The sequence below is a fragment of the Lissotriton helveticus genome, chromosome 4_1, assembly GCF_964261635.1.
Source record: "Lissotriton helveticus chromosome 4_1, aLisHel1.1, whole genome shotgun sequence".
In the NCBI taxonomy this organism is placed as follows: Eukaryota; Metazoa; Chordata; class Amphibia; order Caudata; family Salamandridae; genus Lissotriton; species Lissotriton helveticus.
Genome location: NC_136063.1, coordinates 1727813790 through 1727841044, shown reverse-complemented (window position 1 = coordinate 1727841044; position 27255 = coordinate 1727813790). Strand labels below are relative to the sequence as shown.

The window sequence follows — 27255 nt, the reverse complement described above, 5'->3', positions numbered from 1 at the left end:
CCAATCTATCCCACAAGTCCCCATAAAACAGGGCACACTTAGATTAACAATAAATTCCCCCTGAGCACTTCAAAATAAATAATAACTGAAGTACATATACAAAATTCCGTACATTGTTAGACAAGGAATGAGAACACGTTCATGGAAGGAATGGACGTCGTGATGGCATGAGGATATTTATTTGAGTTTGGAATTACTAAATCTTGAGAGACTGAGAGTCATTATATAGAGAAAACTTTACTTTTGGATCTTTAAAAACATTCGAACAAACTTGGAGGGATTTTACGGTCTTTTGGACTCATGCAGATATTTTGATTTGGAAATTGAGTTTTTTTTCAATTTGCGATTATTCGTTATACATCTACAAATTAACTTGAGTTTGAGCCCTGATGAAGTCAAGGATGCATTTGATTTTGCATGACGAAACACGTGTTGGCTGCGTATGCTGCTTTCTGTGTCGACAACAATTAAAGTCTTGGAACTACTGAATGGACATACTCACTTCTTGATGAATACTTTTTGATTCTGGAACTTTACAATTGATAATGTTGTTAAGTGAAGACTCCTCTGAACTTTAAGAGGATTACGGTGTGAAGTGAAGATTCCTCTGGACTTTAAGAGGATTACTTTTGGAATTTGCAAACGAATCGTCAATACTTGGACATTGTAGTTAATACATCTGTACTGTTTGCACTTTTATTGATATACTTTTAAATGTGAATTTTGTATAAGTACTTCAGTTATTATTTATTTTGAAGTGCTCAGGGGGAATTTATTGTGAATCCAGAAATAAAGCTGCATGTCAGCTCCTGTCAGACACCCATCAAAGGTGGACTGTACAAATGTACCAAACGTTATACACGGAACCAGATGGGCCCACAAGAAAAGACATATAAGGGCCTTAACTGAGCAGAACCAGGATGAAGGGATAAAGTACTCCTAGCTTAACCTATCTGCCCTGTTAAGTATCCATTTACGCATTGCTGACTTGATCCAATAAAATCCTTTTGGCAAGGTGCAGGTGCAGCACAGAAGGGCGTATAGAAAGCTCTCCGTCACTACGTCTTTGAGGGGCGTGCAAACTGGTGCATTCTCATTTTAGGTGTGAAGCAATCGGACCCTTGAACTATTTGCTGGCAACACAATTGACATGAAACACCTGCACTGCAAACAATTTAAACATGAGAAATATAATTTCAGCCCTAATGTGATTATGTGAATCTAATAAAGTCAAACTATATTGTTTATTAGGCACAGTTATCCGAGATACCCGGAATCCCCCTCCCTGTGATTACATTAGGCACAGTAATCTAGCTTGCATTGTGTACATCAGCATGAAGTGAGAAGGAAGCAATGAACTGTCTACGGCAGATAAGATAACACAATGCATTCAATGAACAATGAATCGGTGCCGAACTGGCCCGTCGTTGTAGAGAGAAGGCGGCACGGCCAGTCATTGTTACCGTGTATTGTTGTCGGAGGTTTCGCTTCTCTCTCCTCCTTTGTGGTCCTCTCCACAGCGATGCTATAAAAGGGAAGCGTTGCGTGGGAAGGCTGCAGTCTGTCGGCTCTGTGATAGGGCGAGGTGCATGGTGTGGTGCTGCCGGAAATAACGGGGTCCGCTGTAGTGCTGGCCTCACACACCCTGTGCTTCGCATCGGCACAGACAGGGAGACAGGCCTCGCCCATCGACCGTGCCGGGATTGGCTGCCTCGCCCTCGCTGGTCCTCCGCAGACTGATGGATGCTGAAGGGCTGCCCTGCACACTTTAGACTGCACGCTGCTACACTAAAGGCAGCGAGCGTGCAGAGATGCTGCCTGCCTCCGCCTCTTCACAAACCGAGGCAGAGGTGGGGACGGTATCACTTCCGAGCTCCCTAAACCACAGCGCTCATTTAAAAACACACAGTACGGGCGTGTTTCCGTCATTTCTCAGCTCCAGTGTGAAGTCTAATAGCGGGTGCGTAAGCGGGATGCTGGGAGGTGCCTTGGTCGGAGAAGACCCAGCAGTGGCGTCACTGGGGTTGGTGTCACCCGGTGCGGGTAACTCATGGTGTCACCCCCTCACGACTTACCGCATGGACCACCTCTGTCGGAAATGTACGGTGCTAGGTACTGTCTTACTCCCTCTAGCTCCCTCTCTCTGTCTAGCTCCCTCTCTCTGTCTTACTCCCTCTAGCTCCCTCTGTCTCCCTCTCTCCCTGTCTTACTCCGTCTAGCTCCCTCTCTCTCTGCCTTACTCCCTCTAGCTCCCTCTCTCTCTGTCTTACTCCCTCTAGCTCCCTCTCTCTGTCTTGCTCCTTCTAGCTCCCGCTCTTTCTGTCTTACTCCCTCTTGCTCCCTCTCTCTCTGTCTTACTCCCTCTAGCTCCCTCTCTCTGTCTTACTCTCTCTAGCTCCCACTCTCTCTCTTACTCCCTCTAGCTCCCGCTCTCTCTCTTACTCCCTCTAGCTCCCTCTCTCTCTCGTACTCCCTCTAGCTCCCTCTCTCTCTGTCTTGCTGCCTTAGCTCCCTCTCTCTGTCTTACTCCCTCTAGCTTCCTCTCTCTCTGCCTTACTCCCTCTAGCCCCCTCTCTCTTACTCCCTCTAGCTCCCTCTCTCTCTCTTACTCCCTCTAGCCCCCTCTCTCTCTTTCTTGCTCCCTCTAGCTCTCTCTCTCTCTGTCTTACTCCCTCTAGCTCCCTCTCACTCTGTCTTGCTCCCTCTAGCTCCCTCTCTCTCTTACTCCCTCTAGCTCCCTCTCGCTGTCAAGAGCCCTCTAGCTCACTCTCTCTCTGTCTTACTCCCTCTCTCTGTCTAGCTCCCTCTCTCTCTGTCTTGCTCCCTCTAGCTCCCCTCTGTCTCCCTCTCTCTGTCTTACTCCCTCTAGCTCCCTCTCTCTCTGTCTTACTCCCTCTAGCTCCATCTCTCTGTCTAGCTCCCTCTCTCTCTCTTACTCCCTCTAGCTCCCTCTCCCTCTGTCTTGCTCCCTCTCTCTCTATCTTAATCCCTCTGGCTCCCTCTCTCTGTCTAGCTCCCTCTCTCCCTGTCTTACTCCCTCTGTCTCCCTCTCTGTCTTACTCCCTCTAGCTCCCTCACTCTCTGTCTTACTCCCTATAGCTCCCTCTCTCTCTGTCTTACTCCCTCTAGCTCCCTCTCTCTCTGTCTTACTCCCTATAGCTCCCTCTCTCTCTGTCTTGCTCCCTCTAGCTCCCTCTCTATCTGTCTTGCTCCGCCTAGCTCCCTCTCTCTCTGTCTTACTCCCTCTAGCTCCCTCTAGCTCCCTCTCTCTCCGGCTTGGTCCCTCTAGCTCCCTCTCTCTGTCTTGCTCCCTCTAGCTCCCTCTCTCTCTCTTACTCCCTCTAGCTCCCTCTCCCTCTGTCTTGCTCGCTCTAGCTCCCTGTAGCTCCCTCTCTCTCTATCTTACTCCCTCTAGCTCCATCTCTCTGTCTAGCTCCCTCTCTCGCTGTCTTACTCTCTCTAGCTCCCTCTCTCTCTGTCTTACTCCCTCTAGCTCCCTCTCTCTGTCTAGCTCTCTCTAGCTCCCTCTCTCTTGCTCCCTCTAGCTCCCTCTGTCTCCCTCTCTCTCGGTCTTACTCCCTCTCTCTCTGTCTTACTCCCTCTAGCTCCCTCTCTCTCTGTCGTACTCCCTCTAGCTCCTCTCTCTGTCTTCCTCCCTCTAGCTACCTCTCTCTCTCTTACTCCCTCTAGCTCCCTCTCTCTCTGTCTTACTCCCTTTAGCTCCATCTCTCTCTATCTTACTCCCTCTAGCTCGCTCTCTCTGTCTAGCTCCCCCTCTCTCTGTCTTGCTCCCTCCAGCTCCCTCTGACTCCCTCACTCTCTGTCTTACTTCCTCTAGCCCCCTCTCTCTGTCTAGCTCCCTCTAGCTCCCTCTCTCTCTGTCTTACTCCCTCTAGCTCCCTCTCTCTGTCTAGCTCCCTCGAGCTCCCTCTCTCTCGGTCTTACTCCCTCTAGCTCCCTCTGTCTCCCTCTCTCTCTCTGTCTTGCTCCCTCTAGCTCCCTCTCTCTTATTCCCTCTAGCTCCCTCTCTCTGTCTAGCTCCCTCTCTCTCTCTCTCTGTCTTATTTCCTCTAACTACCTCTGTCTCCCTCTCTCTGTCTTACTCCCTCTAGCTCCCTCTCTCTCTGTCTTTCTCACTCTAGCTCCCTCTCTCTCTGTCTTTCTCACTCTAACTCTCGCACATTAAACACCGGGGGGGGGGGGGGGGCAGGATCCCCCCCTTATACACTCTCTACCGCTTTCATGTGGTTTCTCTTTTAAAGCTTTTCAAGATGCAAAAAGAAATCTGTGTACAAGGCACCAGCGAGTTTGTAGACGTGAGAATTTTTTTCGATATGAAACAGCAAAGTAAAAGCTAATTTCCAAGCGGTTAATACCCCCCTCCCCGCCGCCCCTCTTTAGCACCGTGTCTTTTTCCAGATAAATGGCGGGGGCCCCCCATTACTACACTTTTCAAACTTTAACTAATGAGAACATTTTAATTCGAATAGGTGAGAAAATATCTCTGTTCGCTTTTGTTTTTAAAGCGGATCGAGTCTCTCCGAGGCCTTCGGGTGCGGTGCAGGGGGTGCCATGTACAGAGGCCTGCTGGGGGGGGGGGCGCAACCAGATGGTGTCACCCCCATGTGAGGGTGTCACCCGGTGCGGTCCGCACCCCCCGCACCCCCCTAGTGACGCCTCTGAGACCCAGCGCGGTGTTCTTGATGTCACGGGCACGCTTGCCTGCCTTGATGAATCCTGACGTGTCCTCGCCCGGGGACGAAGCATCTTCTAGCGGGCTATGTATCCATTGGCTCCGCCAGCGCGGAGTGTCTATGTGACTAGAGTCCCTCTCAGCGCCAGCAGCGGAGGAACACAGTCACAATCATAGATTTTAGAATTACGATCTCATTTAAAAACGTACTGACATATAATGTATTAGTCTAAAACTGGTTCCACCACAGATGTTCCTTCCATCTTTTACATGCATATGTTCAGCCAGGGGCGCAACTAGGTCTTAATTTCGGGGGTGGCTAACATAGCAAATAAGGGGCGTGGCTAAAGTTAATCAAGGGGGGCGGAGCTAAAATGGCAGACAATCAGGATCAGGTAATGCTCAGGCCAAGCTGAGAAACAGAAGTGGCGATTCTGCATTACAAAACTGCACCTTGGTATTCATCATGCACCGCATGGAGACGCTTTCCACAGAGGCTCAAAGCAAAGACAACACTCTTCCAACCACACACGCATAAGGTGTAACCTGCTACACGCATGGAAAAGTGCTTCGGCATCGCACACAGGGGTAGTAAGTGCTCTACAAATACAATATAATACGCCCTGCATGGTGTGTCTCTCTTGGAACACAATGACTATGTGAGGACTGTGCCTGCCCTCTGCATTAACTTATCTCAACTATTGATGAAAAGTGTCAGAATTGGTAGGACTGATCTGTCCGGTCGAAAGAGAATTCCAAACAGGCTATGGCTGAAGGGTGCACTGGTTGACAGTATAGATTGGGGTCACAAAGATGGAAACACTCATGGCACAGATTTGGTAGAACACTGGTTATGGGAGCACACCCAGGAAGGGAGGAGCAGCGTTAGAATAAGAGCCACAGTCCCCTGAGTATTCTCACCTGCGACAGCAGTTGGTGAGTTACCTTCACTCCACGATGCTCTATCACATGTTTGTGTCACTACAGTTTTATTTTGTTCCGTATGGGGTTGGCTCTGTGGTCCTGAATCTGGAGCTTGCAGCTACTTCACTTCTTTCTATGGGGTTGACAGTGTCTTCCACCTCAGCAAAGTATCCTGCCTTTCTTCTCTTATGTTCTCTGGCTGGATTCAGGCAGCTGGGAGACTGGTCAGACTCTTGTTCTGAATGTTAGCAGTAAAATTCTCTGTGCTAATGTAGAGATCTTTTGGTTCACATTTCTTACTTTGTATTTGATCATATTTTCTCTAACCTACTCCAGACTTTCCCTCTGATAGAGAGACCATGGCAATGAATTGATTGGCGCGTCCTTGTGGTGATCTTTTGGGGGGTCTCCCTTTTCTCTCCTCCTTATCCCTTTTTCCTCCCAAGGGTCAGTGACAGACCTCACCTCAACCACTGTTGATATTCACCATCATAGGAGACTGAGTGAATTTGACAGCAATTATGCAGTCTCGTCCATACTGAATCTCGATCCTAACACCATGCCCATGATGTCCCAGGTGCCTTGACGCTCATGTACCATTTCTCTTAAAACAACCGTTGACATGTGCCCAAAACAACATGCACCACCTATCTTCAAGTATAGTTCTCCGTCTGGGGCCAATGTTCCCCTCAAAGCAGCTAATGCCTTGCCTTGTTAAAACAACTGAATACAAATTCAACACACCAAAAGTGCTTAGGTGAAATCCCTGCATTCAGGCAAGGATATCACGTCGGTGGCAGCCCTCTCAAACAAAACAAGAGGTGTGGGGCAGGGAGGGTTGTTGAAACCTTTCAGAGGCGGGCTGGCAGGGGTTGATTCTGGGCCTCTCAGAAAGGGTAATTAAAATCACATTCTCGGATGCTAAAGCATCCGATGCTACACGCAGCCTAAATAGAAATTTAACTGGGGAAGAAAGATTTCCATGCTTTAACTATTAGTGCAGCTTTGAGAACACCCACTTTTTCACAACTGCTCGTGAACGTGGATTGTCTACAAACAGCAGAAGTTCTGCAAATAAAAGAGTACGCTTCCTTTATTCCCTTCTTTGAACCTCAGCAATTTACACAACGTTCAAGCAGGTTTCAGGCCTCCTGTTTCTGTGCGCGAATAGCTTTTCCAGTTGAGGTTTTTCTGTAAATTCAGGCACTTATAGAAGTGTTCATCCCGTTACAAATTTAGGACTAAAAGAACCAGAATGCAGAGAAAACGTTAACTGGACATTTCTAGCGCAAGGAATGGGGAAACGTGAGAATACTGCATAATTTCCTTATTCACGTAACGCCTATTGCCTATTTACGGACTTCATTGCAGACAGCTTTCAGGACATTCACGATTCTGGGTAGTCAATTTTTTTTTCTTTCCATTGTCAGGTTAAAACCTTCACACCTCCCAGCAAATAAAGTCTCACTTCACGCCATCAGGCTGGGTTTACAATGCACCAGAGAATACCGAATCCCAGCCAATCCCACTTTAAACAATCAACAGAGGTGTGTGGGTGGAGGTGACGACAGGAGGCAGGCGGGCAACTAGAGTCAAATTTCGGGGGGGGCTGAACATTTTTTTTTTGGGGGGGGGCTAATTCTTCCAGCCGTAACCAGAGTGGCTGTAAGAAGGGATAACAACATAACAAAAGCCTTATTTAAATTTAAATGGTTATTTACAGACCTGTGAAGTACTCGGGTGCGACTGCAATTAAAACGTCGCCAGCCGCGAAGCTGTGTCAGCCCGGGCTGACACACACGACGGGGGGGGGGCTGAAGCCCGGTGAGCCCAATGGGTGTTGCGCGCCTGTGTTCAGCAGAACGTCCATCCAGTGCGCACCACGTTGATGGAGCCTGCCCAAAGCCCATGCTTACTGCTGGACGTGTGATGAAGCAGGGGAGAGACAAAAAAAACATACCCGAGTACCATGGGCGTCCTCAGAATTTTTTTCAGTGGGGGGCTAACCTGGCAAATGAAGGGGCATGACTAATGTTAATCAATAGGGGCAGGGCTTAAATGGCAGACAATCAGGATCGGGTAATGCTCAGGTCAAGCTGAGAAAAGAAAGTGTTGAATTCTGCATTTGAAACTGGACAACAATTAGAACTCACATGAACCCTAAAATTACCCCCTGGCCCCTTAAAACTCATACATTCTCTGATCCCTAAAATTAGCCCCCTGGTACCCCAAAACCCATACATACTCTGACCCTTAAAATTGTTCCCCTAGAACCCCAAAACCCATACCCTCCCTGAACCCTAAAATTTCCCCCCTGGCACCCCAAAACCCATACCCACACTGAACCCTAAAATTAACCCCTGGCACACCAACACCCATACCGGCCTGGAACCCTAAAATTACCCCCTGGCACCCCAAAACCCATACCCACTCGGAACCCTAAAATTACCCCATTGCACTTCAAAACCCATACCAACCCTGAACCCTAAAATTACCCCTGTCCCCCAAAACTCATACCCACCCTGAACCATAAAATCACCCCCCTGGCCCCTTAAAACTCATACCCGCCCTGAACCCTAAAATTACCCCCCTGGAACACCAACACCCATACCCACCTTGAACCCTAAAATGATCCCCCTGGCACCCCAAAACTCATACCCACACTGAACCCTAAAATTATCCCCTGGCACACCACACCCATAACCACCTGTAACCCTAAAATTACCCCCTGGCACCCCGATCCCTAACTCACCCTGAACCCTAAAATTACTCCCTGGCACCCTAAAACACACCCCCAACCTGAATCCTAAAGGTACCCCCTGGCACCCCAAAAGCTGAACACTACGAGCATACACTACATTTGCATATTCGGAGGGGACTGTCCTCCTTGACATGTCCATACATGTAAGTCTAGAACACTGTTCACTTAGAGCATGGGTACTCACAAACTTTCTCTCGGGGGCCACATTTACAGTGTGGTTTGTGGCCCAGGGCCGCACTGGTGGGGGCGGGGTCAGTGGGGGAGGGGGACTGGGCTAGAGCCACAAAAAAACTGTGACCATGAGTTTGAACACAGATCCCTGCAGCGGACGCCTTCGCCCACTGAGCCACCAGACCCAGCATACACACATATCTCGCTCTCTCTCTCTCTTTCTCTCTCTATCTCTCTCTGTCTCTCTATGTCTCTCTCTCTCTCTCTCTCTCTCTCCCTCGCTCTCTCCCTCCCTTTCTCCCTCTCTCCCTCTGTCTCCCTCACTCTGACTGTCTCACTCTCTCTCCCTCTCTCTCTCTCTCTCTCTCTCTGTCTCTGTCTCTCTCTCTCTCTCTCTCTCTCTGTCTCCCTCCCTCTCTCTCAATCTGTCTCCCTCACTCTGTCTCCCTCTGCCTGTCTGTCTGTCTCCCTCCCTCTGTCTCCCTCCCTTTGTCGCCCTCCTCCCTCTGTCTGTCTCCCTCCCTCTGTCTGTCTCCTTCTGTCTCCCTGTGTCTCCATCCCTCTGTTTCCCTCCCTCTGTCTCACTCCCTCTGTCTCCCTCTCTGTCTCCATCTCTCTGTCTCCCTCTCCCTTCCTCTGCCTCCCCCTGACTCCCTCTCTGTCTTCTTCTGTCTTCCTCTCTATGTCTTCTTCTATCTCCCTCTCTCTGTCTCCCTCTCTCTCCCTGTCTCCCCCTGTCTCCCTCACTCTGACTGTCTCACCCCCTCCCTCTTTCTGTCTCTGTGTCTCCCTCCCTCTCTCTCACTTTGTCCCCCTCACTCTGTCTCCCTCTGTCTGTCTCCCTCCCTCTGTCTCCTTCCCTCTGTCACCCTCTCTCTCACTCCCTCTGTCTCCTTCTCCCTCCCTCCTTCTTCTTCTCCCTCTCTCTCCCTGTCTCCCTCCTTCTCCCTCCATCTGTCACCCCCTCCCTCTGTCTCCCTTTCTCTGTTTCCCTCTCTGATTCCCTCTCCCTCTGTCTCTCTGTCTCCCTCCTTTCCCTCCCTCTGTCACCCTCTCTCTCACTCCCTCTGTCTCCCTCTTCCTCCCTCCTTCACCCTCCCTCTCCCTCTTTCTCCCTCCCTCTGTCTCCATCTGTCTCCCTCCCACTCTCTCCCTCTGTCTTTCACCCTCTGTATCCCTCTGTCTCCCTTCCTCTGTCATCCTCTGTCTGTCACCCTCTCTCTCCCTCCCTCTGTCTCCCTCTGCCTCGGTCTCCCTTTCTCTGTCTCCCTCCCTCTCCCTCTGTCTCCCTCCCTCTGTCTCTCTCCCTCTGTCTGTCACCCTCTCTCTCACTCCCTCTGTCTCCCTCTCCCTTGCTCCTTCGCCTTGCCTCTTCCTCTGTCTCCCTCCCTCTGTCTCCCTCTGTCTGTCACCCTCCCTCTCACTCAGTCTCCCTTCCTCTGTCTCCATCTGTCTGTCTCCCTCCCTCTGTCTGTCACCCTCTGTCTCCCTCCCTCTGTCACCCTCCTTCCTCTGTCTGTCTCCCTCTGTCTGTCTCCAACCCTCTGTCTGTCACCCTCTGTCTCCCTCCCTCTGACTTTCTCTGTCTCCCTCTCTCTATCTCCCTCTCCCTCTGTCTCTCTCCCCCTCTGTCCCTCTGTCCCTCTGTCCCTCTCTCTCTGTCTCCCTCTCCCTCCGTCTCCCTCTCCGTCCTTCCATTTCCCTCCCTCTCCCTCTGTCTCCCTCCCTCTACCTCCCTCTGTCACCCTCTGTCATCTCATCCCGTGTGTGTGTCAGCCCGGGCTGAGACAGCTTCCCGGGCACACACACAGCCGCACCGAGCACTTCACAGGTCTTTAAAAGACCATTTGCATGTTAATGAGGCTTTGTTGTATTTCACCTCTTCTTAGGCTCCTGCAGCTCCACTCTGACTATCCCTGTAATCACCTTGCCCCCACAGAGCTAAGTCTCTCAGAATCACGCTGGTGCAACGGGCAGTGTTCAGGAACACTTTTTTTTTTTTTTTAAACACAGGTACGATGGGGGGGCGTGGTTTGGACGGCATGGATCCAGCCTGCTATCTTCTCCCAAGACAGCCATTCCATACAAAGGTGAGCGCGTGCAGCACAACACTGCGGCGACGCTGGCTCAGGCTCCGCGAGGGTGTAAGAAACACTCTAAAGGAACTTTTTAAACTCGAACTATGATTGCCTGGCCTTAAAATGGCGTGGAAAAGAACATGCGGGGACAGGGAGCTCCTTCCTGCAGCCTGTCTCTTCACACTACAGTGCAAAGCAGAATTTACTTTCAGAGGTGACGTTCACAGCCACACAGTTCTACCTTTCGGGATAGAGAACGCAACCCATGGATGCGGAGTGGTCCCACAATCTCTCGTTGTTGCCTGGTGCCAAGATGGCGGTCCGCGTACCAGATTAGATCGGTCCTAGGTGCGAAACTGGCTTGACAGCGCTTTCGAGGCAAGTGCAAGTGCATGCAAAACAACCCAAACATCCCAAAATCACCCACAGGGCACGTTCATACAGCTGCCTACAGTGCCCCACCGAGGGTCCCATAAGTTCAGGAGCACGTGCATGGTCCCTGATGGCAGCCCAGTTATACATTTGAGTCTTGTCTCGTTGGTGCCCAGCCGATATCAGAGTGCTAGAGTTGCCTAACTGAGGACTAATTAACCAAGAGACGGACTGTCAAGGAAGCCAGCCTAAACCGCTTCGTTGTGTTCTAATGCGGTAGCACATCTTAACGGAAGACCTGCGCTATTACCTGCTGCCCGGTCGCCTAATACAGCTGCTCCGCCTCCTTGGCGCTAGGGGTTCTAAGTGTTCCACTAAATCCTGCACCCTGCATCCTACCAGGGGCGACTCATCCAGTCAAGGATCCGCCTGAACACTGTGGGCTGGGAAGCGCAGGGGTGCCAGTAAGGGAGCTCCAGCCCTGAGTCCAAGTCTGATTCTGCAGCCGGCTCCGGCTCAACCAGGTTCTCCTAACTACAGTGTACCACCCAATCTTCGATAATGCCGGATAGAGACTCCAAAAACACTAAGAAGGTGCGGTCAGATGCTTCCATCTCAGACTCGCCTATTAAGAGCAGAGGTGACGTTGCTGGCACTTTAAACATGATTCTGAAGAAGTTGGCGGACGTGCACAACTTAGCCAAGTCAACAAAAAGTAACACCGACGCGATGCAACTTGAATTAACCGCGATCAGGGCTGATATGAATTCCTTAACTCTCCGCCTCGACGAAGCTGAGCAAAGAATTAGTGATGTTGAAGACAGATCCACAAACAATGCCAAAATATCACAACGTCTCCCAACTGCCACCAGCGACCTCAGACGCCAAATCTCAGAGTTGGAAGATCGCAACAGGAGGGGTAATGTGCGAATCTTTGGGATCCCAGAAAACTCAGAAAAAGACGCTGATTCTTGTATATCCTTTCTGGAAGCTTGGATACCATCTGTAACGGGGATAAAGTTCCAACATGGGCTGGAGTTGGACAGAGCCCATAGAGTGCCGACCTTCCCACAACGCTCGTCGAGAGGCCCTCGACCTCTCCTATGCAAACCACTTAGATACCAACACGCGAAAGCCATACTAAAGTTTGCCAGAAAAAACCACCATATTACATGGGAAGGTAACCGAATCACATTTACCCAGGATTACTCCAGAGAAACGGTGGAAATACGGAAAGGTTTCCTATCACTTTGTGAGAAGCTACGGTCGAAAGATATCCAGTTTTCTTTTGCACAGCCGGCGAAATTCAGGATCTCCGACCATGGTCGATCTCAAATCTTCACTAACTCACATGACTTCTCATGTTACCTGAGTGACAAACCACAACAGGAAATGGACACATCCGGAGGCCAATCCAATAAAAGTAAAACGGACACTCGCGAAAAAGGCAGTCAGGATTGACTCTAGATTATCTTCGCCCACGATCTTTCAAACAGGTATGTCTAGGTGCTGATCTGTAAAATGTGAATGTGACTGATTCTGCCTCCTTACGGGTTTTGCCCAATCGGACTGCCATTCCAGTACTATCGGCCTGGCTTAAGACTCTCACTGACCTTCAGAGACTTGACATTCCCTCGGCGATTGAACTCTGTAACATGATACATGTCAGCTTTGGTATGTCTTAGGAAAATCTTGCACCATTTGCAGGAGAGGTCCAGCACTGCATGGCATTGCACTGCATTGCTCAACTGGCTCAACTGCCTCGCGCTTTTCACTATCTATTAGTTCTTGAGAGTTCTGGAGAATACTAGTCGTCACTGTTAGTTCACTTGCGCTACTTTGTCTGCACGTAGAAGTTTCTCTTTCTCGCAAGACTCTAATTGTTATATGTAGGTTATCAGAATGTTGAAAAAAGTCCCACCTGTTGTACACAAAAAATGAGGGGCTCTTTAATTAAGAGGTTACGTCGCTCATCCCTCGGCGAGGTTATAGCAATTAGTTGAGGGTTTGCGGCCTTTTCCATTTCTGCCAAATGGGGGGCAAGGGCCGCCCCTCTGGAGGCCTATCTACCTGGATGGCATCCCACTTGGGCTGCCAGGCGGTCCGTCTCCCTCTGGCCTCAGACGATATATTAGTTGTGTTGCTGGAATGGCCAAACCACCATAGACTTGCGGTGATAAATGTTTATTCAAGACCAGTAAACATATCACGGGAATCTCCTACCATCGAGGAACTGTCAGCATTCCTTAGCTTAATTCCCAAGGGGATCCCATTTGTGGTGGGTGGGGACCTGAATTCACATTTTGAGCCCCTTACAGGTCTCTTGGACGGGTCTTCCACAGAAGAGGACGCAAGGTGGGCAGTACCCTCTGTGATGGCTCCCCCGCCCAGAGCCTGGACTCCACTTGCATTACAGATTACCGCCCTTACCCTTAAATATAGGATTAGGGCTTGCAATGGACGAATCAAATCTGATATGCCGAGCAAACACACTTTTAATAGAAGAGGCAGGGAGTCAAGACTGGATTATGTCCTAGTACAAATGTCTTCTTGGCCGCATATCATCGATTTTAGGGTGATAGACAGAGTGGACAGCGACCACAACGCCCTAGCATTGGATTACCATACCCTGGCCTAGAGGGCAGGAATGAGGCCACTGCAGTGGCATTCCCAGGCCTTCTCCTCAAATAAAATAGAAGGAGAATAAGGTGGGAGAAAATAGTCACCAACAAAGAGAAGCTACCTAGGCTTTATGATAGACTCATCCCAATACTGGAAAAAGTGGGCAGGTTATGTGAGGAACCGAGCACCCAGGTCACCGACAACTCACTGTTTTTGTTACATGAGGACCTAGTCAGGACCTTGGGAATAGATTTCTTTTCCGAGGGATCTAGTAGAGCTGGCGGGTCTCATCGCAACACATGGTACAATTCCGCATGTCGCAAGGCAAAGGGAGATCTCCTGCCCTCCATCAAGGAGGGCAAAAATAGACAGGAGATCCAGACCAGAAGAAGGGAATACAAAAAACTGGTTACCCAAGCCAAAATGGAATGGGATCAAGCCAAATGGGAGGAACTCTCTAGCTCCTAGCTGCCAGGGATTACCGTAAGTTTTGGAGTATTGTCAACATGGGAACCGAGGACTTAGCATCAGCCATAGAACCGAACATCGCATCTGGGGTATGGCAAGAGCACTTTCAGTCCCTCTACACAGAGGAGCCGGGGGCCACTTGTTATTCAACCCCACTTACATCGAGCCATCAAGAGGTTGACCCCTTTACTGAAAAGGAGGTGAGAGCTGCTATCGCGGGCCTCTCATCAGGTAAAGCACCTGGGCTGGATGGCCTACCAGGTGACTTTTTCAAGCAAGAGCCTGATGTATGGGCCCCCTATTTGCTGAAAGTTTTCAATGCAGTTTTGAAGGGCATTTGTGGTGCCCTGTACTTGGCTGGGCGCAGAGGTTGTCCATATATACAAGAAGGGCTCGCGTCTGCTCCCAGCCTTATAGATGTTTCCCAGAAGCTGTTTGGTAGACTTGTACTAGATCGGCTCCAGATTTGGCTCGAAGAATCCGACACTTTGAGCCCATATCAGGCGGGATTTAGAAGGGGGTGTCCACAACGGACCAGATATTCCGTCTGAATCGTATTTACTGGAGGACTGAGCTAATCGAGGGCGGCAGCTTGTACACGGTTTTCGTGGGCTTGCGAGCCGCCTTCGATTTGGTGCCAAGATCCAAACTATGGAGCGTGATTGCTGACGTAGGCGTCCCGGCAGGCATTCTCACTATTCTCATGAGATTACATCGGAACAACTTTGCACGAGTCAGGTGTGGTAGAAATGGGAATCTGACGGAGAGATTCCCCGTTGACAGAGGGGTTAGACAGGGCTGTGTTATTCCACCGACCCTGTTCTGCCTCTTTGTGAACGGGGTAATCACCCACCTGACTCGGACAGCCGACATAGACGGCCCTAAACTGAATGGCAGCAGGGTGCCCGCTATCATGTTTGCGGACGACACCCTGCTGTTATCGAAATCCCCCATGGGAATCCAACGGGTGCTTGATGGGTTTCTAGAGTTTTGTATGGAGAGGGGCCTTGAGATCAATGCCTCCAAAACGAAATACATGATCTTGAATCCCATGCCTTCAACACGCCCCAATCCCTTGCTAGGTTCAGTCCGATTAGAGAGAGTTTCCACCTTCGAGTATCTAGGGCTAACCCTAAACGAGCATATGACATGGGGGACTCAACAGATCAAGGCCAGCATGAAACTGGTGCAGATAGCAGGTGGCATCTCCAGGATGGTGAAGAACTCAACATACTGTCCACTCGCCCCAGTCATTCAAATTTACAAATCACAGGCATGGGGGGCAGTTACCTATGGGGGAGAAATGTGGGGCCACATTTCCGCCCAAAATTTGACGACTGTGGAAAGCAAATTCATCAGGCAGTTGACAGCCCTCCCCTTAAGTACCCCGCTGCTCCCAATAGCTGATGAACTGGGTCTTAAACCACTAACGTTTTGGAGACGATTATGGAGCAGCCAAGATCTTACAAACTATAGGGCAGAGCTCCAGGACCTCCTAATCTCACATAATGCTACCCATATTCCATGGTTAAGTTACATAAAAAGGACATGTGCCAGCTTAGGCTTAACTGAACTCTGGACTGACCCGGCAAATGCAAGTAGAAAGATCTCTCGCAAAGCATTGTCTAAAGCTTACTACGATCTAAAGCTAACCATTGCTTTGAACAGCATTCGCGAGGGATCTTTAACGAGCTCTTTCATCCAAAGTAAAGACTCTTACTTCATGGAACGTGTTTTGGACGGCATGACCCCTGTGCTAACCAGGAAGCTATTTCTCCAGTCGAGAGATGGCACATTACCCTTGAGGTAATTTACCAGTTCCTGGTCTTCGCCACCAACCACACAGCATTGCCCGGTGTGTGCGCACCCCAAAGAAGATGACTCTCATGTGGTATTCTTTTGTAAAGCCTACCAAGCAAGCAGGAAACACTGGCTTGTCCCCCTTCTTAATAATCTGGGTCTTAAACAGTATCTTCCTGCGTACAGAATGTTAAAGACTGAGGTGTCCCCCCCAATTGTGTTCGCAGTAGCAAAATATTTAACAGCGATGTGGCACACTCGCACTCGCCTCATGAGGGTGGAGGCAGTTTCGTAACAATTTTATTTGACTAATGATTTTAAATCTTGTATGCAATGAACTGATTTATATATTCAATATTCAACTTTTTTATAACTCATGTTTTTATCGATCTGTAAAATTACTTGAATGTTTGTATATCTTTTATGGTCAAACAGATCGAAATAAAGATTGAAACTGGAAACTGGATTGTATGTAGAAGATGCTTCCTATTGCGATGTTACCAAAAGTTATCAGAATGTTATCACACGATGTTCATCTATCATTTTACTAGATATGTCCCTGTGCAAGCGTAGACAGCACTGCCGTTGCAGCTCTTCAGTTCGAGTTTCAGGGAGGGAGGGGGGCCTGAGGAGGGTGGAGGGGGGCTCAGGGGGGCTTGGTGGGGGGCTGAGTAAGCTGGGGGGCTTGGGGGGTGGCGGGGTGGTAAATGCGGAGGTTTCTGGATTATTGATGCTATGTACTACATTTTTTCCTATTCTCTTTTCTCTTTCCTTCCTTTTCCTTCTCCTCTCACCCTCTCTCGTCTATCTCTCACCACGATGTGGGCCACTCATATAGGGTTCACCTACTGCTTGCACCACGAACTACTGGGGTAATGTGCAAATATAGCCTGCCTTTGAGGGGGATGCAACTCTCACAGCTATGGCCACATACACTAAGATGTCGGGGCGACTCCCTACCACATTGAACCCAACCCATGCCCATGGCTACAGATAACAGTTTAGCAGCCTCTCTGCATATAGTCTGGCTAAACGTTAAGGGGCTTAATCACCCAGTCAAGCGCAACATTTTTTTGGATTATCTGGCTAAAACTAAAGGGGATATGTGAGAAGTTGGCCTGATGTGCAGTGCTCACTATTCTAGTGATCACTATATATCAGTCCAAACAACCCTTATTGATGATTGGTTGTAAGTCAACCTTATAGACCAGCTATCCTAGTAGCATGGATACGAGCAGTCTAAGGCTAAGACTCTAGAGGGCGTGTTAAGCCAGCTGTTTTACCATCACATTACCCCTTGAACACCCAGTGAAAGGACACCACACAAGTGTTATGAAAATAAACAATGTATTTATTAGAATCACAACAGCCCTGTACTCTTTATGAGGACAGGGTGCTAGGCACACAACAAAACTCTTACGAAAATACTTAAGTTAGCACAGTATATACAAATGCCCGAGGGGCACGGAAAACCATATACTCTAAAAGTGGAATGCGAAATTACTAGCAGGTAAGTACAGTACTAATAGGCTTTGGAATCGCTAGGACTTGACTATGGAATCGTTAGATTACTTCTAGGAGGCCTAGGGGACTCGGGTGCAGAGTGTGCACTCTCACGCGGGATGCGGGACAAAGTCTATGGAATCTAGTAAAGTTAAAGTTAGTGTTTACGGGCGAACCCGACCTGGTAGGAGAAAAACGACAGTGGATCCTGACCCTTGGATAGTGAGGCTATGCTGGGGCACCGAAATGCCGAAGTTACCTAGCCCAGGGGCTGCAGCTGCATAGGTCTCAAAAGACGTCAGGAATCCTCGTTGCCGGACCAGGAGCCTGAAGAAGAAGTTGCTGGCAGGCGGCCAGTGAAGAAAAGTTCGAAGAGATCCAAGCCTGGATCGGGGGGGAAGAAACCTGAAAGCAGAGGGGACCAAGTTCTTGAATCACTAGCCAGTGATTAAGTGGGCACCAGGATGGCACCGGGCGAAGTCACCGCAGTCAGGTGAGTGGGCGCTGCTGGGCTCTGTAGTCTCACGGACCAGGAGGCGTTGTCGGCGACCAGGATGGAGGTACGAGCTGTCCCATGATGGATGATGCTCTCGACGTCGCTGGACCCAGGATTGGGGCAACACGTCTTGGCAAATTCAAGTCCACGCGGTGGACCTAAAATGGCGTCTGGAGTGGACCAGGAGGGTCCGGGGTGCTCCTCTTTTAGAAGGGAGCGAGGGCCAGTGTGGAGCAACCAGACCAGCAGCAGTGATGTCGTCGGGCGTCGTCAGGAAGGCCACAAGCCAGCGGGCTAGTAGCCAAACAACGCGGTGAGCAGAAAAAAGCAGAAGGGCCCCACGCAGATCGTGGAGATGCTGGGAGGCTGGACTTCGGTGCTGGAGCTGCTCAGGGTCGGGGCTTCTCGTCCCCAAAGCACTCACCAGAGGATCCCTCGGCGGTCGTGCTGGAAAGAAGTCGTGCAGTCTTGAAGATGGCCAGTCCCTCGAGGTCTCGTCGCACCCACGGTTCTCAGCTTGGCTGTAGAGGTGGGTAGAGGTCAGAGGTGCCAGGGAAGCCGGTTCTCGTCGAGCTGGGCAGTCGGATTCCGGAGGAAGGACTTGCAGCAGACCGCAGTGTTCTTAAGATGGTGCCTGCGGATGCAGGGTGACAACTCCTTAGCCACAAGGGAGAAATCTTAGGAAGAGTCTTGAGTTCCTTCTTGTAGAAAGTAGTTTCAGGATTCAAAGATGATCTGATTTGGAAGGGGGCCAGTTCCTACCTTTATCCTGAAAAAGGGGGCTGGCACGCGACTAAGTCCTGCCCTATGGGTGGGACTAGGAGGGGGTGGTTACACCCCTCTCCTTCGGCGGGCTTTCCCCAGGCCAGGGGCTGGAGTGCCCCTGGAACTGGTTTCAGCCGGCCTATGCACAGTGAGCACCGGGGTGCCACTTGCAGTCACCTTCCTCTGTAGCCCTGCCTACCTAGAATACACAAAACCCTGTCTGGGACGGTGCTGGCACCGCCCCTGGCAGGAAACCCTTTGTCCTTGCCTCCTGCTCTGGGAGGACCCCCAGCAGCAGGAGGGCAGACTTGTGTCTCGGTGGCAGCATCCATTTTGTGGAGCTGAGGCTATGTCTGACTTTAACCGGGGTTACAGGTTACATACATGTCGTGTCCCTCTAGAAGGGTGGAATGCTAACCCCGTCACCAGAATTGGCGAGGGGTTAGTATTCCAATTCGTATGACACCTTACTCGACATGTTTTGATAAAGCGATACCAGAGTTGGCATATAACCGCGAGGATTATAATGCACTTAAGAGTATATGGTATGCGATATCATGGAAACGGCTAAGGGATGGATCCCGAAAGCCGCAGACAGGCTCAGCTCATGCCAGAGCACCATCTCACACGATTCCAAGCACTCTGCCTTCAGGATTGTTAAGGCCTGCCATAGGAGTGACTGATAGGAGATCTGTGTGTCCATTTTTAGGGTTAGATATAGGTATACTATATCTAAAGCAAAGGGTGATTACACCACCTTGCCCCAACTGTCAAGCAGCCAGTTGTGTCAGATTTGGATGGCCAGCCAGGGGTGGCATAATACATGCTGCAGCCCCTGGTAGGCCCTGGGTACACCTATGCCCTGGGTACCTAAGGTACACTGTACAGGGACTGATAAGGTGACTCAGTATCCAATTTAGATATGTACCTAAGGTACATGGAATCCATTTTACAGAGAGAGCAGTAGGCCTGGGGCCCTGAATAGCAGGGCCCCAGGTCAACTAAGTCAGAAAACCTGCAAAACACCAGGCAAAAAGTTGGGGGCAACCATAGTCAGGGATCTACCTTCCTACATAACCCCCCCCCAAACGAAAGGAGATAAGGCTATCCTTGCCAGGTAAGCCTATATTGCCTGAGTGGCCATATAAGGAAGTACCAGCACTGGCATGGTTACCCCCTATCTCATGGTCCACTATGCAATCCCTCACCCTAAGGGTATCTGAGGGTCTCCACCATAGGGAATCTCTACCTGTGGTGTGTTTTGGCAAAGGAAAAGGCTGGTGCTGAAATGGAGTACTGAAGTGAGGCTCCACTAATTTTGGGCTCAGCTTCCTCCAATCATTTTCCACCATAGAGGCCTTTCTTTCCAAGACTGAGTTGTTTTGGGCTCTCAGGGTCAACCTCTGGCTACCTACAGCTGGAGGTTGGGTCCCTCTGTTTGGCTTACTGGAGGGACAGGTCAGGTTTGGGGCCCTCAGGTCCCAGGTTTGGCTGTGCCCAACAGTGTCCATCTGTGGGAGGTCCCTAACTAAATTTAAGGGGATCCCTCAGGAGTTGATTTTATTTTCACTTGGCTAGGACTACTAGCTTCAGTGCCCTTAATCTGCTGATTGGGGAATTCTTTTGGACAGGGGGCCCTTTGGGGTCCAACACTGGCCTCCCTGACCTCTACAGCCCTGGGCTGACTGAGGCAGGGTAGAGAGGGGCAGGTTACCTGCTCCAGACTGGGTCCCACCTTGGAAGGCTCCACTGACATCAGGGGTTCTGCCAGGCTAGGCCTGACTACCTCTGTGGCAGTTTCTTCACAAGGGGTCAGATCAGTTCCCTGAGGAGGCTGACCCTTTCCTAAAGTCTGGTGGGAGGGAGATTTCTCTTCCTCCTCAATGCTCTCTGTCTGAGTGGAGTGATCCATAGTTTCAGGCTTCACAACACTATCATCTGTCTGAGTTTGAGCTGTGGCCATCACAACTCTCCCAACCTTTTCAGGAGGGGGCTCAGTTTGGGTGTGGGCTGTGACCATCACAGCCTTGACAACCTGTTCTGGGAAGGAAGTTGTCTGAGATTGGGCTGTGACTGGCACAGCCCTCCTGACCTGTTCAGGGAGGATATCTTGGACTGGGGCTGTGGCTATCACTGCCCCACTAACCTTACCATGGATGTTTACCATTTTAGAATAGGTTTCTTGCTCTACTTCAGCCCAGGCTGAGAGCTCTAAATCATTCCCCAGTATGCAATCTACAGGCAAGTTTGGTGACACTGCCACTCTCTTGTGGCCAGTGACACCTCCCCAGCTGAGATTTACCACTGCCATGGGATGATTTCTCTGCACTCCATCAATATTGGTCACCTGGTATGTGGCACCAGGTAAAAGTTGCCTTGAGGGGACTAGACTCTCAGTCACCATGGTGATGCTAGCCCCTGTATCTCTATAGGCCTCAACTTTTATACCATTGATGAGGGGCTCCTGTCTGTACTTGCCCAAAGTGTTGGGACAAGTTGTGAAGTTGGCAAACCCCATGCCAGTCTCACAGACAAGAGTATCTAAGTTTGGGGACCTGGTTAGGCCAGAGTCCCCAGGGACTCCCAAAGTAAATGCACCCAAATTCTTGGGGGCACTCCCACCACCTGGGGGATTACTACTAGTAGTAACAGGAGGTTTGGGAATGTTACTTGGGGGTATGTTCTCCTTATTGTTATTCTTTGGGCAACTGCTGTCAGTTTTCAAATGACCCACCTGTTTACAGGGATAACAATAAGGTTTCTTCTGGTTATTAGAAGGATTCTGGGACCCACCCCCCTCAGAGGATTTTTGGGGCCCTGATGTGGTTTGATCTGGAGATTTATTCCCACCCTTCTCGTGAGGCTTGGTTGATTCCTTTTTCTGGTCACCACCTTGGTTCTTGGGCCTAATCCTGGTTCTGACCCATTTGTCTGCCCTCTTACCCAATTCTTGTGGAGAGGTCAGATCAGAGTCTACCAGGTGCTGGTGTAATAACTGGTTCTGACAATTATTTAAGACTTGCTCTCTCATAATAAGATTATACAATCCTGTGAAGTCAGTAACCTTGCTACCCAGTAGCCAGCCTTCCAAAGCCTTAGTGGCACAATCAACAAAGTCAGACCAGTCCTGAGACTGAGTTTTCTGGGTGTCTCTGAACAGCAACCTGTACTGCTCAGTGGTTAAGCCAAACCCATCAACCAGTGCATTTTTCAGGACCTGGTAATTGTTAGCATCCTCAACTCTAGTAGTGAGGAGCTTATCTCTACCTTTGCCATCAAAGGAGAGCCACAGTATAGCTGCCCACTGACTTTGGGGGATGCACTGTACAGTGCAGGCCCTCTCCAAAGCAGCCACCCATTTCTGGATGTCATCCCCTTGCTTAAAGGGGGGCACTATTTTTGTCAGGTGTTTAGTGTCTAAACCCTTCTCTCTATCTCTTGGGAGATTGCTGCCACCAGTGGGAGCTAACCCACTCATCTGCTGCTCTCTAGCCAAGGCAAGCTTCTCTTTGGCCAGGGCAATTTCTTCCCTTTCAATCCTCAGAGTAGCCTGTCTCATCCTAGCTTCATGCTCCATTCTCTGAGGGGAAGTCAATCTCCTCTGGGGAGAGTTCCTTCTCCTCTGAGAAGAGGCATTAGAGTGAAGAGATCTATTGGAGTCCCTAGAAAGAGATCTATCTCTCCTAACTCCAAGGTTAGGCCTACTTAGGGTCAGTACTGGGGGTCCCCCAGATCCTAGCCCAAGCAAGTCTAAGTTGGCCCTGGTTAGCCTTCTGACTACCTCAAGACCTTTGTCTACCTCATCCCCAGAGAGTTCCTCCTGATCCTCCTCCTCCTCAACTGCATTTACAGTGTTGTGGAGGTCTGGATCCCCAGTGGTACCCTCTAAGGCTGGCATATTCCCATCTAGCTGAGAAAGCTTTCTCGCATCATAAGTCTCTAGGAGACCTATTAAAAAGGGAATGGTGGGGTTAGACCCCTGCTTCAGTTTCCTGGAGGTACAGACTTGTCTCATCTCCTGGAAACTGAGAGCTGCATATCTGGAAGTGACCTGTGGAGGGTCAACACTTACCAGGGGAGTCTCAGTGGACTCTCCATGGTTAGACATGCTTTTCTAGTGAGGTGTAAGTGGTGCACTTACCTACACAATATGTTTGCCTACTGATCCCTTGCTAGAGTTGTAGTTTAGGGTGTGCTAGGCCCTAGGAGCTACAACAGCTGGTTCAGTAGAACTCAGAGTATTCTAAGCTAAGTTATATGTACCTTTAGTACTTATGTGATCTTTCACAAGATATTCTTAGGATATGTGTGGTAAAACAACAGCAAGCTCAAATCCCACCCGCTGCTCACCAATGTGAGAAGTTGGCCTGATGTGCAGTGCTCACTATTCTAGTGATCACTATATATCAGTCCAAACAACCCTTATTGATGATTGGTTGTAAGTCAACCTTATAGACCAGCTATCCTAGTAGCATGGATACGAGCAGTCTAAGGCTAAGACTCTAGAGGGCGTGTTAAGCCAGCTGTTTTACCATCACATTACCCCTTGAACACCCAGTGAAAGGACACCACACAAGTGTTATGAAAATAAACAATGTATTTATTAGAATCACAACAGCCCTGTACTCTTTATGAGGACAGGGTGCTAGGCACACAACAAAACTCTTACGAAAATACTTAAGTTAGCACAGTATATACAAATGCCCGAGGGGCACGGAAAACCATATACTCTAAAAGTGGAATGCGAAATTACTAGCAGGTAAGTACAGTACTAATAGGCTTTGGAATCGCTAGGACTTGACTATGGAATCGTTAGATTACTTCTAGGAGGCCTAGGGGACTCGGGTGCAGAGTGTGCACTCTCACGCGGGATGCGGGACAAAGTCTATGGAAGCTAGTAAAGTTAAAGTTAGTGTTTACGGGCGAACCCGACCTGGTAGGAGAAAAACGACAGTGGATCCTGACCCTTGGATAGTGAGGCTATGCTGGGGCACCGAAATGCCGAAGTTACCTAGCCCAGGGGCTGCAGCTGCATAGGTCTCAAAAGACGTCGGGAATCCTCGTTGCCGGACCAGGAGCCTGAAGAAGAAGTTGCTGGCAGGCGGCCAGTGAAGAAAAGTTCGAAGAGATCCAAGCCTGGATCGGGGAAGAAGAAACCTGAAAGCAGAGGGGACCAAGTTCTTGAATCACTAGCCAGTGATTAAGTGGGCACCAGGATGGCACCGGGCGAAGTCACCGCAGTCAGGTGAGTGGGCGCTGCTGGGCTCTGTAGTCTCACGGACCAGGAGGCGTTGTCGGCGACCAGGATGGAGGTACGAGCTGTCCCACGATGGATGATGCTCTCGACGTCGCTGGACCCAGGATTGGGGCAACACGTCTTGGCAAATTCAAGTCCACGCGGTGGACCTAAAATGGCGTCTGGAGTGGACCAGGAGGGTCCGGGGTGCTCCTCTTTTAGAAGGGAGCGAGGGCCAGTCTGGAGCAACCAGACCAGCAGCAGTGATGTCGTCGGGCGTCGTCAGGAAGGCCACAAGCCAGCGGGCTAGTAGCCAAACAACGCGGTGAGCAGAAAAAAGCAGAAGGGCCCCACGCAGATCGTGGAGATGCTGGGAGGCTGGACTTCGGTGCTGGAGCTGCTCAGGGTCGGGGCTTCTCGGTCCCCAAAGCACTCACCAGAGGATCCCTCGGCGGTCGTGCTGGAAAGAAGTCGTGCAGTCTTGAAGATGGCCGGTCCCTCGAGGTCTCGTCGTACCCACGGTTCTCAGCTTGGCTGTAGAGGTGGGTAGAGGTCAGAGGTGCCAGGGAAGCCGGTTCTCGTCGAGCTGGGCAGTCGGATTTCGGAGGAAGGACTTGCAGCAGACCGCAGTGTTCTTAAGATGGTGCCTGCGAATGCAGGGTGACTACTCCTTAGCCACAAGGGAGAAATCTTAGGAAGAGTCTTGAGTTCCTTCTTGTAGAAAGTAGTTTCAGGATTCAAAGATGATCTGATTTGGAAGGGGGCCAGTTCCTACCTTTATCCTGAAAAAGGGGGCTGGCACGCGACTAAGTCCTGCCCTATGGGTGGGACTAGGAGGGGGGTGGTTACACCCCTCTCCTTCGGCGGGCTTTCCCCAGGCCAGGGGCTGGAGTGCCCCTGGAACTGGTTTCAGCCGGCCTATGCACAGTGAGCACCGGGGTGCCACTTGCAGTCACCTTCCTCTGTAGCCCTGCCTACCTAGAATACACAAAACCCTGTCTGGGACGGTGCTGGCACCGCCCCTGGCAGGAAACCCTTTGTCCTTGCCTCCTGCTCTGGGAGGACCCCCAGCAGCAGGAGGGCAGACTTGTGTCTCGGTGGCAGCATCCATTTTGTGGAGCTGAGGCTATGTCTGACTTTAACCGGGGTTACAGGTTACATACATGTCGTGTCCCTCTAGAAGGGTGGAATGCTAACCCCGTCGCCAGAATTGGCGAGGGGTTAGTATTCCAATTCGTATGACACCTTACTCGACATGTTTTGATAAAGCGATACCAGAGTTGGCATATAACCGCGAGGATTATAATGCACTTAAGAGTATATGGTATGCGATATCATGGAAACGGCTAAGGGATGGATCCCGAAAGCCGCAGACAGGCTCAGCTCATGCCAGAGCACCATCTCACACGATTCCAAGCACTCTGCCTTCAGGATCGTTAAGGCCTGCCATAGGAGTGACTGATAGGAGATCTGTGTGTCCATTTTTAGGGTTAGATATAGGTATACTATATCTAAAGCAAAGGGTGATTACACCACCTTGCCCCAGCTGTCAAGCAGCCAGTTGTGTCAGATTTGGATGGCCAGCCAGGGGTGGCATAATACATGCTGCAGCCCCTGGTAGGCCCTGGGTACACCTATGCCCTGGGTACCTAAGGTACACTGTACAGGGACTGATAAGGTGACTCAGTATCCAATTTAGATATGTACCTAAGGTACATGGAATCCATTTTACAGAGAGAGCAGTAGGCCTGGGGCCCTGAATAGCAGGGCCCCAGGTCAACTAAGTCAGAAAACCAGCAAAACACCAGGCAAAAAGTTGGGGGCAACCATAGTCAGGGATCTACCTTCCTACAGGATATAATCCTCATGCAGGAAACCAAATTATCTCAGACTGATGCTGATAATCTTAAACAACACTGGATCTCACTTACACTCTGTTTCCCTGCAACTCAAAAGAAAAGAGGGGTGATCACCTTGATTGCTAAAAAAAATCAAACTGAGCTCTGGAATCTCATTTGGTAGATTCAGAGGGTAGACTAAGCCTCGCACACCTACAAAGAGACGGAGACCACATTTATGTGGCAAGCATTTATGGCCCTAATACAGACCTCCCTGAATTCTGGGAATATGTTTCAGAAGAACTTCAAAATGTACCGCAAGATGAGCTCCTGGTGGTTGGTGGGGATCTTAATCTACCATTGGATCCCTTGCTAGATAGGCAATCCAAAAGTGTGTACCACCCCCTCGCTCTCATGAGGCACTGAAACGACTGTGTGCTAAATTCCACCTACATGACTCGTGGCGCCTCCAGCACCCGGATGGTCGTGATTATTCTTTCTACTCCCCTCCTCATAATTCTTATTCCAGAATAGATTACTTATTAATATCAGACTCATATACACACCTTATTGATGACACTGATATTGCCCCTATACTGGTGTCTGACCATGCAGGTATTGATATGAAACTGGCAGGCTCACAGTCGCTTATTCCCCCGAGACGATGGCGCTTTAACGAAGAGATATTGTCGATACAAGAGAACAAGAAAATCATAGAACGATCCATACGAGAATATTTTCAGATAAATTCGCAGCCAGAAACTGATCCCGCATTAATTTGGGACGCATTTAAGGCTACACTAATGGGTAAGTTGATAGGTATCAGGGCTCGTATGAACAAAGAATTAAACTCCGAACTAGACTCTTTGGAAAAAACAATCAAGCAGCTAGAGACACAACACTCCCTCGACTTGAATAATAATGCAACCATTGACCGCTTGACTAACTTGAATTATAAATAGAACGCTGTACTTAGTAAACGTGCAGGAGTATAGATGAATACATTTAAGGCCTTAAGACTTTGTGAGGGCAACAAAGCAGGGAAGCTCCTGGCTTCAGATCTTAAACACAAAAGGAAGCAATTCCATATAACATCTATTAAAGACCAGTCCAATACCACCCACACCAAACAGGAAGACATTCTCCGCACATTCCAATCCTTCTATGAGGACCTTTATAAGAACAACAACCCATTCAACATGGAAGAATGCAATGAATATCTAAACTCGATCCAACTCCCACGTTTATCCGAGACTGACAAAGCCAAATTGGGGGCCCCTTTGACACTGGCAGAAATTTCTTCCGCCATAAAAACACTAAAGAATAATAAAGCTCCAGGCCCTGACGGCTTCACGGCCACTTTCTATAAGACCTTAGAGGATCAACTCAACCCACGACTTCTCAAACTGTTCCACTCCTTCTCACTATCAAACAGAATCACCTCCACGATGAGTGAGGCAACAATAATAGTGATACCTAAAGATGGGAAGGACCCCTTGCTTCCTAAGAATTACAGACCGATATCCCT

General features: G+C 49.7%; 1 protein-coding gene across 2 annotated transcripts in view; it reads right to left on the bottom strand.

Moving 5' to 3' along the window:
- SLC25A53 (solute carrier family 25 member 53) overlaps positions 1-27255 on the bottom strand; it is a 209849-nt gene that overhangs the window by 118790 nt on the left and 63804 nt on the right. Inside the window, exon 1 of one of the 2 annotated variants that reach the window (XM_078685902.1) lies at positions 1464-1475. The exons of the other annotated variant lie outside the window; for it this stretch is intronic. The gene's annotated coding sequence lies outside the window, so the exon portion shown is untranslated. Of the gene's footprint in view, positions 1-1463; positions 1476-27255 lie in introns of those variants that run through there. 2 annotated transcript variants of the gene reach the window in all.